Source organism: Coturnix japonica, chromosome 1 (genome assembly GCF_001577835.2).
Source record: "Coturnix japonica isolate 7356 chromosome 1, Coturnix japonica 2.1, whole genome shotgun sequence".
NCBI lineage: Eukaryota > Metazoa > Chordata > Aves > Galliformes > Phasianidae > Coturnix > Coturnix japonica.
Window position 1 is genome coordinate 149,011,935 of NC_029516.1, and position 6,885 is coordinate 149,018,819.

Below are 6,885 nucleotides of genomic sequence, written 5' to 3' on the forward strand. Positions count from 1 at the left end.
TCTTTTCTAACTGAGGGTATTTGGAACCTTAGCGCTATGTAGAGATGTGATACGACAGCCAAGTGACTCAAAATGATGCTGTTCAGAAATGATTCCGCATATCTGGAAGAACACTCCTGTTTACATATACAGAAGGTTCCTTTTCTGCACAAGAAGCCTTGAGATGATAGTCCCATGTGTAAAGGCTATACAGTGAAGAAATAAATACTGCAAATTAATACGAAGTGACTTCAAGCCTGCAGACTGGGGATGCCTGGTCCACAACCTGTGAAAATCCTGAAGCTGTATCTGTCAATTTCTCTGAGCATTTTAACAACCTCTGCAGGCTCTCACTATTGACAACTTACCATAGTAATATGATACTTTAATACTAGTTCTGCTGAGATTTCAAAATCAGCTTCATTGTTCTGACCTTGTCAAATCTACCAGATTATAAAGAAGAGGAACAGCAACTCACTGGGAAACTTAAAGGACATTTTAATACATTTTTCCACTGTTTTGAAATACAACAATTATTTCCTGTTATATCAATTGCTGTTTCCCAGCCGTTTCTAGAAGACAGATATAAATAAAAGCAGAAGTTTTCAGTAAGGCATTCTAGGCCACTGGCTATATTTTGCCACCCTTGTTTTTACACTTATACATTTGCTTATATTCAGCACTGTATAGAATCATATAATGGCTTGTGTTGGAAGGGACCTTAATGATAACTCAGTTCCAATCCCTTGCCATGGGCAGCTTTGCCACCCACGATATCACACTGTCTGGGGCTCCATGCAGCAACTGGAGAAGTAAGAGAGGAAAAAATGTTACTTCATTTCATTACGGTTTCTGAGGCAGTGGAATTTCATTTCCTCCTAAAGCAACGAGTCAGTTTACACAGCAGTTCACAAAGGGAAGGCACTACGCTGGCTACTTCTCTTGTCTGGGAAACTGCGGCTACGGCATCCTACTGAAACTAACATGGTGCTTATCAGCCACAACAGCTGGGCTGAGGCAGCAACTCAGACAGAGGCACCACAACCACATGCTCCCAGATGGACCTCCTGATGAGCAACAGAGATGCTCAGACCTCTGGTTGTGGGGAGCTCCGGAATCTGGAAGTCACCCGAGGGACTGAGGTAAGTGGGAGTGTTGTGGGTGCAAGGGCACCCAGCTTGATGATCTTTTTGAGCAGCTGACCAGGCTGCAAGAGGAAGTCATCAGGCTGAGATGTATCCAGCAGTCAGAGAGAGAGACTGATGCCTGGTATCATGCAGTGGCACAGGCAGACCAACAGCCCTGTCTTAAGTCCCAGCAAGGGGAAGAAGATAAGCAGGTTTCAAACCTGACAGAGGACAAACTCATGAAGGATGAGGGAGACTGTAACCTTGCCTCTGCTCAGGGCAGAAGAATAAACCTCCCCCTTGGCTGCAGAGTCCCCCTGTAAACCTCTGGGAATGGAAAGAGAAGAGGGTGTGATGGTTCAAAACCAAAAAGGGCAACCACAGCAAGAAGGTTCAACCAAGAACCTGAGTCACAACCAGTGCCACTGTAAAAAGGCTAAGGAATTTGGTAATGGGAGACTGAGCTGAGAGGCACTGAGGAACCCATTTGCAGCCTGGATAACCTCTCTATAGAGTTTTGCTGCTTGCCAGGGGCCTACATTCAGGATTTCAGGAAGAGGATACCAGGTATCATAAAGCTGGATGTATCCACTCCCGGTCTTTAAAACTGTATCATATGAGGCTACAATTAAGAAATTCAAAAATATTAAAAAATACTTTATGTCACTTGGACATCTGCTGAAGGGATCAGGAGCACAGGTCTCAGAGTTGCCTCTGAGAAACAGGTCAAGAGCTTGTGAGTTAAAATTAAGGACTAGACCAATAAAGGACACCTGATGTCTGCAGTCTGCTACAGGCCACCTGATCAAGGGGAGCCTACTGATGAGGCTTTCTTGCTTCAGCTGCAAGAGACATTGAGCTCACAGACTCTCATCCTGATGGGAGATTTCAACCACTCAGATATCCACTGGGAAAACAACATGGTGAGCTGCAAGCAGTCCAGAAGACTCTGGGAGTCCAATGACAAAAAATTTCTGGTTCAGGTATTGGACAGACCCATCAGAGGTGAAGTGTTGCTGGACCTGGTGCTCACCAATGCAGAGGAGATCATTAAAGACGTTAAGATCAGAGGCAGCCTGGGCTGCAGCAACCATTCCCTGGTTGAGTTTGTGATTCTGAAGAACATGGACCTGGTAAAGACCAGCATCATAATCCTGAGCTTTATAAGAACAAACTTCAGGCTGTTTAAGGAATTGTTAGATGAGATCCCCTGGGAAACTGCCCTTAGAAACAGAGGAACAAAATAGGGCTGGCAGCACTAAAAGGATGCCTTTCTGAGAGAACAAGAGTACTCCATCTTTCAGAATAAGAAGCAGAAGGATGCACTTACTGATCTACTAAAATGGAATATCTCAGTTACAGAGTCTCTACTGAGATAATAAATGTTGCCTTACTGGAACTGTATAGGCTGTGAGAATTTTTTTAGTGGTTCTCCTTATTTTGAAGGAGAACAAACTAAACTAAAACACTGTATTTTTTCATTGTTTTATGTTGACTTGCAGACTTTCAACTCTGCAGTGAGAACCTACTTTCAACACAGTCCTTTATGTAAACACTGTACTTCCTGTTTTGGTTCAAAGCAAAATGATAAAGAAATCTTGACAGTTAAGCAGTCTTATCACTACAGGCATTTATAATCAAATCTCCTGCAACTCAAGGATTTCGCAGACAATAGCAGAGCTACTTTCTGTTCAGTGTCCAAGAACCTGCATTATAGAGCCAGGGCTTTAATCACAGAAACTTTTCCTTATGCTGCTATTCAAAAAAAGCAACTGTTCGGTTTTTTGGTTTTTTTTTTAGGAAAAGAAGATCTTTTATTAGGTCAATATATACAGTTGGGTAAAGCAGTTGTTAGGTTACACATTTCAGTTGGATGAATGACCTGTTGGGTCTGAAAGAGAGAAAATGTGAAGGTATTTCTAGATGATTGCACTTCATTGCACTTCTGTTAATCAGTTGGACATCTGAAAGAAAAGTGTTTGCTGTTTTTGGGTGTGAAAGGTGATCCTGGCTCTGCTAAGGCTTCAAGAGGTGACAGAAACATAGAAGACCAGAGAATATGGTAGGAAATTCCTACTGAAGATCACTGAGACTTGAAATACAGAGAAAATCACAGGTCTGTCTTGAATTCATCTGATATAGTACCTGGTATCCAACAAAGTTACAAACTTTTGTTCTCCAGCCTACCTTTAATTGTTCAGAGTCAGGCCAGCAAGTTTGGAGATGCCTGTAGTTGTTTTGGGAAGATCACTTTCCAACTGGTGTTACTGTCCTATCCTAATTACGTAGAAACCAGTGGTAGTGTGGTTTCAGCCACAGCTTCCTGAGAGCGCCGAATGCATCACACAGTGCATCACAGGATGTGCATCTGCAGGATCTATGGATTTTGGTGGCTCTGGAGTAGCAGGCATTTATTATATAGATTGTGGCAAAATTTGGACCTGATTTTCTGGAGTCATCTAGTTCTGGCCAGTGTGTTCTGGTCTGCCAAAAATTTGCTTAGCGTTGGGGCTAATGATGCTGAGTGCTGCTGGAAGGGAAAGAGGGATGGTTTTAGGAAAAATCATTTAGAGGGATGATTTTCTTCAAATATAAGTTGCAGATTGTTAATATTTTCCAGTATATATTTCTTGCACATTGTGGTGCATGATAACCAGTGAGGGATTTTCTCTGTATTGTAGTAAGTTTGTACAAGGTTTAGGTGGCTTCTTCAAATATGCAATCATAGAGGAGTGTCACTATTGGATGGACATCATCTGTTGCTTTCTGAGGGCATGTTATGAATGTACTCCTCAGAGCAAATGAGGTGATGTTTGTGGGCTGGTACTGTATCACAGCTCTTCTGCTTTGTTTTGGATAGCTGTTGGTTTGTGGAAGGAGGTGTGTTGGTCTGTGGATTTTCTGCATATGGTAGTTTGTAGGTTGCTATTTTTTATGTTGACCATGGTGTCTAGAAAGTTGATGCTGATGTAAGAGTTTTCCAGAGGTAGTTTGATAGACAATTCTGGCTGTTAAATTTGTGGTAGAAATCAATGAGGGAATCCAAATTTTCAGTCCAGATGTCATCTATGTATCCTAGTGTATCCTAGGAACCCACATTGTTTTGGTGGGATGGTTATTTAAAGTCTTTTTCTTGAAGTGACTCACGAATAGCCTGATATCCTCGTGTTTGGACACAAGCACTTGGTTCCTTGTACTTGCATCTGTAGTGTGGTGAGGATGAACTCATTGCGGATGAAGAAATAGATGACATTAATATCTGTGACAGTTAGAAGGCTGGTATCACTCCAAGTCACCTTCCTGTTGAAGCACAGTTAATGATGATAACACAAAACATGGTGCTGGAAAGAAGATTATGACACAGTGATTCTGGAGAAGTGCTTTTGAAGAAAGCTGTTTTCATATACAATTATCTGTTTAAAGATAGTAAGAGGAAGTTTTTCACACACAGGGTGAAACTGGAACACATTGGAACAGGATGCCCAAAGAGGCTGTGGATGCCCCATCCCTGGCATTCAAGGCCAGGCTGGATGTGGCTCTGGGCAGCCTGGTCTGGTGGCTGGCAATAGCAGGGGAGTTGAAACTGGATGATCATTGTGGTCCTTTTCAACTCAGGCCATTCTATGATTCTGTGATTCTATGGTGTCAGAAGATCCTCATAGTTTCTCAGTGAAAGCCTTCTTGGGTTTTCTTTTGTAATAATCTAGAAAATGCAAGTCTTAAGGTGGTAACAGGAGCAATTAGCACTTTTCTTCTTCACTAAGAAGAGATTTGAACTCCATGGTGAACAGAGCAGAGGCCTTTCCTGAGTTCTTTTCTCATATGAAAAACATGAGCAAAATAATCTATTGCCATCAATCATGATATTCTATTCATTTAGTAATTGGCAACTGGACTTTAAAACCAACAGACTCTTAAAAAAAAAGAAAAAAAAAAAAAGGTACAACTTATATATATATATATATATATATATATGTATATATATATCACTGTTATTTCTCTCATTAAGAAATGTTAATATAGACCAAGACAACATTCATCCGGTATGGGCTGTCTAGATGAGTATAATTTGTACATTATTTTAAAGATCGTTTTGCAGGGGATGGTAGCTATGTTATCTCCCATATGTTTTCAGGAAAGTTCTTTGAGACACACATAGAGGAACATCTTCTCATGTGGTCCTACAGACCACAATGTTAGCAGTGTTTCTGAGCAGAAGTGTAAGCATTTGGAAAGAAGAGATGGAAGAGATAGCGGAGGCCACTCAAGGTTGGGCTATTGCTCCATGACTTCCTGGGGGGTGATGTTGGGAAACAGGTGCTGTCACCATCATTTCTCAGATGTGCCTCATCGTTGGTGAAGTAATTGTTACTGCAATATTTAACACAGCGTTAAGTGATGTCAGCTTATTTTGATAGTAATTTTTTGCTTGGTGGTTTAGTATATTTCAGACAGTTTTCTTTTATTTCTTGGAGCATGTAATCATGTCTGCTTCCGTCAGCCACTTCAGGAGGTGAAGTTTCTCAGTTTCTTAACATGGAGCCCCAAACAGGATATTCTGCCATGTAGCAAGAGCTAAAAAATAAACTGTTTTTTTTTTCTTTTTTTCTTTTTAACAGTACAAATGACTTACATGTATCTGTGTTACTCTTCCATGTTCACCAATGCCTGTATACATACCACAGTGTACTTCAAATCACTTGCTCTTATGTCTACATAAGCACTCAGCAAACGTTCATGAATGTCAGTGGGTGCCATTTCTTCTTCGTGGAGGAATACAGTGTCACACCTTTGCTTCATCTGCACTTCCACGTCAGACATCATTTTGTCAGTGTCCCTCTCCGCTGCCATCTGTCACACTGCAACAAAATGTAATGGAATATTGGTTGGAAGGTTTAACCTCTACTTCCACACTACCAACATTTGACATTGGGGGCCATCATAATGCAGTAACTTTTGGAGCAGCTCTTGTATATCTGCAGTCCCTTTACAACAAGCGCCTCTATGAGGATTTAGGGGAAAATCAGGACTTCCTTGCCTGCTTTGGACAGAGCAAGCCAACACAGTTTGCTTCCATATTAACCTGGACTGGCTGGAGGGTAAGTTAAGAATCACAAGGTTGGAAAGGACCTACAAGAATATCTAGTCCAACTGTCCTCCCATCACTGTTGCTACCACAAGCAATTAACCCATATGTCGTAGCTTCTCATCCTGATGCCTCTTGAACACTGCCAGGGATGGCAACTTCACCACCTCCCTGGGCAGCCATTCCAGCACCTGACCACTCTTTGAGAGAATAAGTTCCTTCTTATGTCCAGTCTAAACCTCATCTGATACAACTTGTGTTCATTTCCTTGGGTCTTGTTTGTTGCCTGGGAGAAGAGGCCAAACCCCTCCTCATCACAACCTCCCTTCAGGAAGTTGAAGAGTGCAATGAGATCTCCCCTGAGCCTCCTCTTCTCCAGACTGAACAATCCCCGCTCCTCATAAGACTTGTGCTTCAGACCCCTCACCAGTTTCACTGCCCTTCTCTGGACACATTCCAGGACCTCAATATCTTTCTTATAATGAGGGGCCCAAAACTGAACACAAGACACTGTAGATGCTGACAGCTCTTCACCCTACACACTAAACTGGGCAAACTGGCCATCAGAGAGACACAGTCGCCAGATGACACGCAGGAGGCCGGGGTCCAGCTTCGGGGCGGGTACAAGGCGATCTCGGGGAGGGAAGGGGGCGGTGAGGAAGGGTGGTGGCGGCGGGAGGAGGGCGGGTCGCA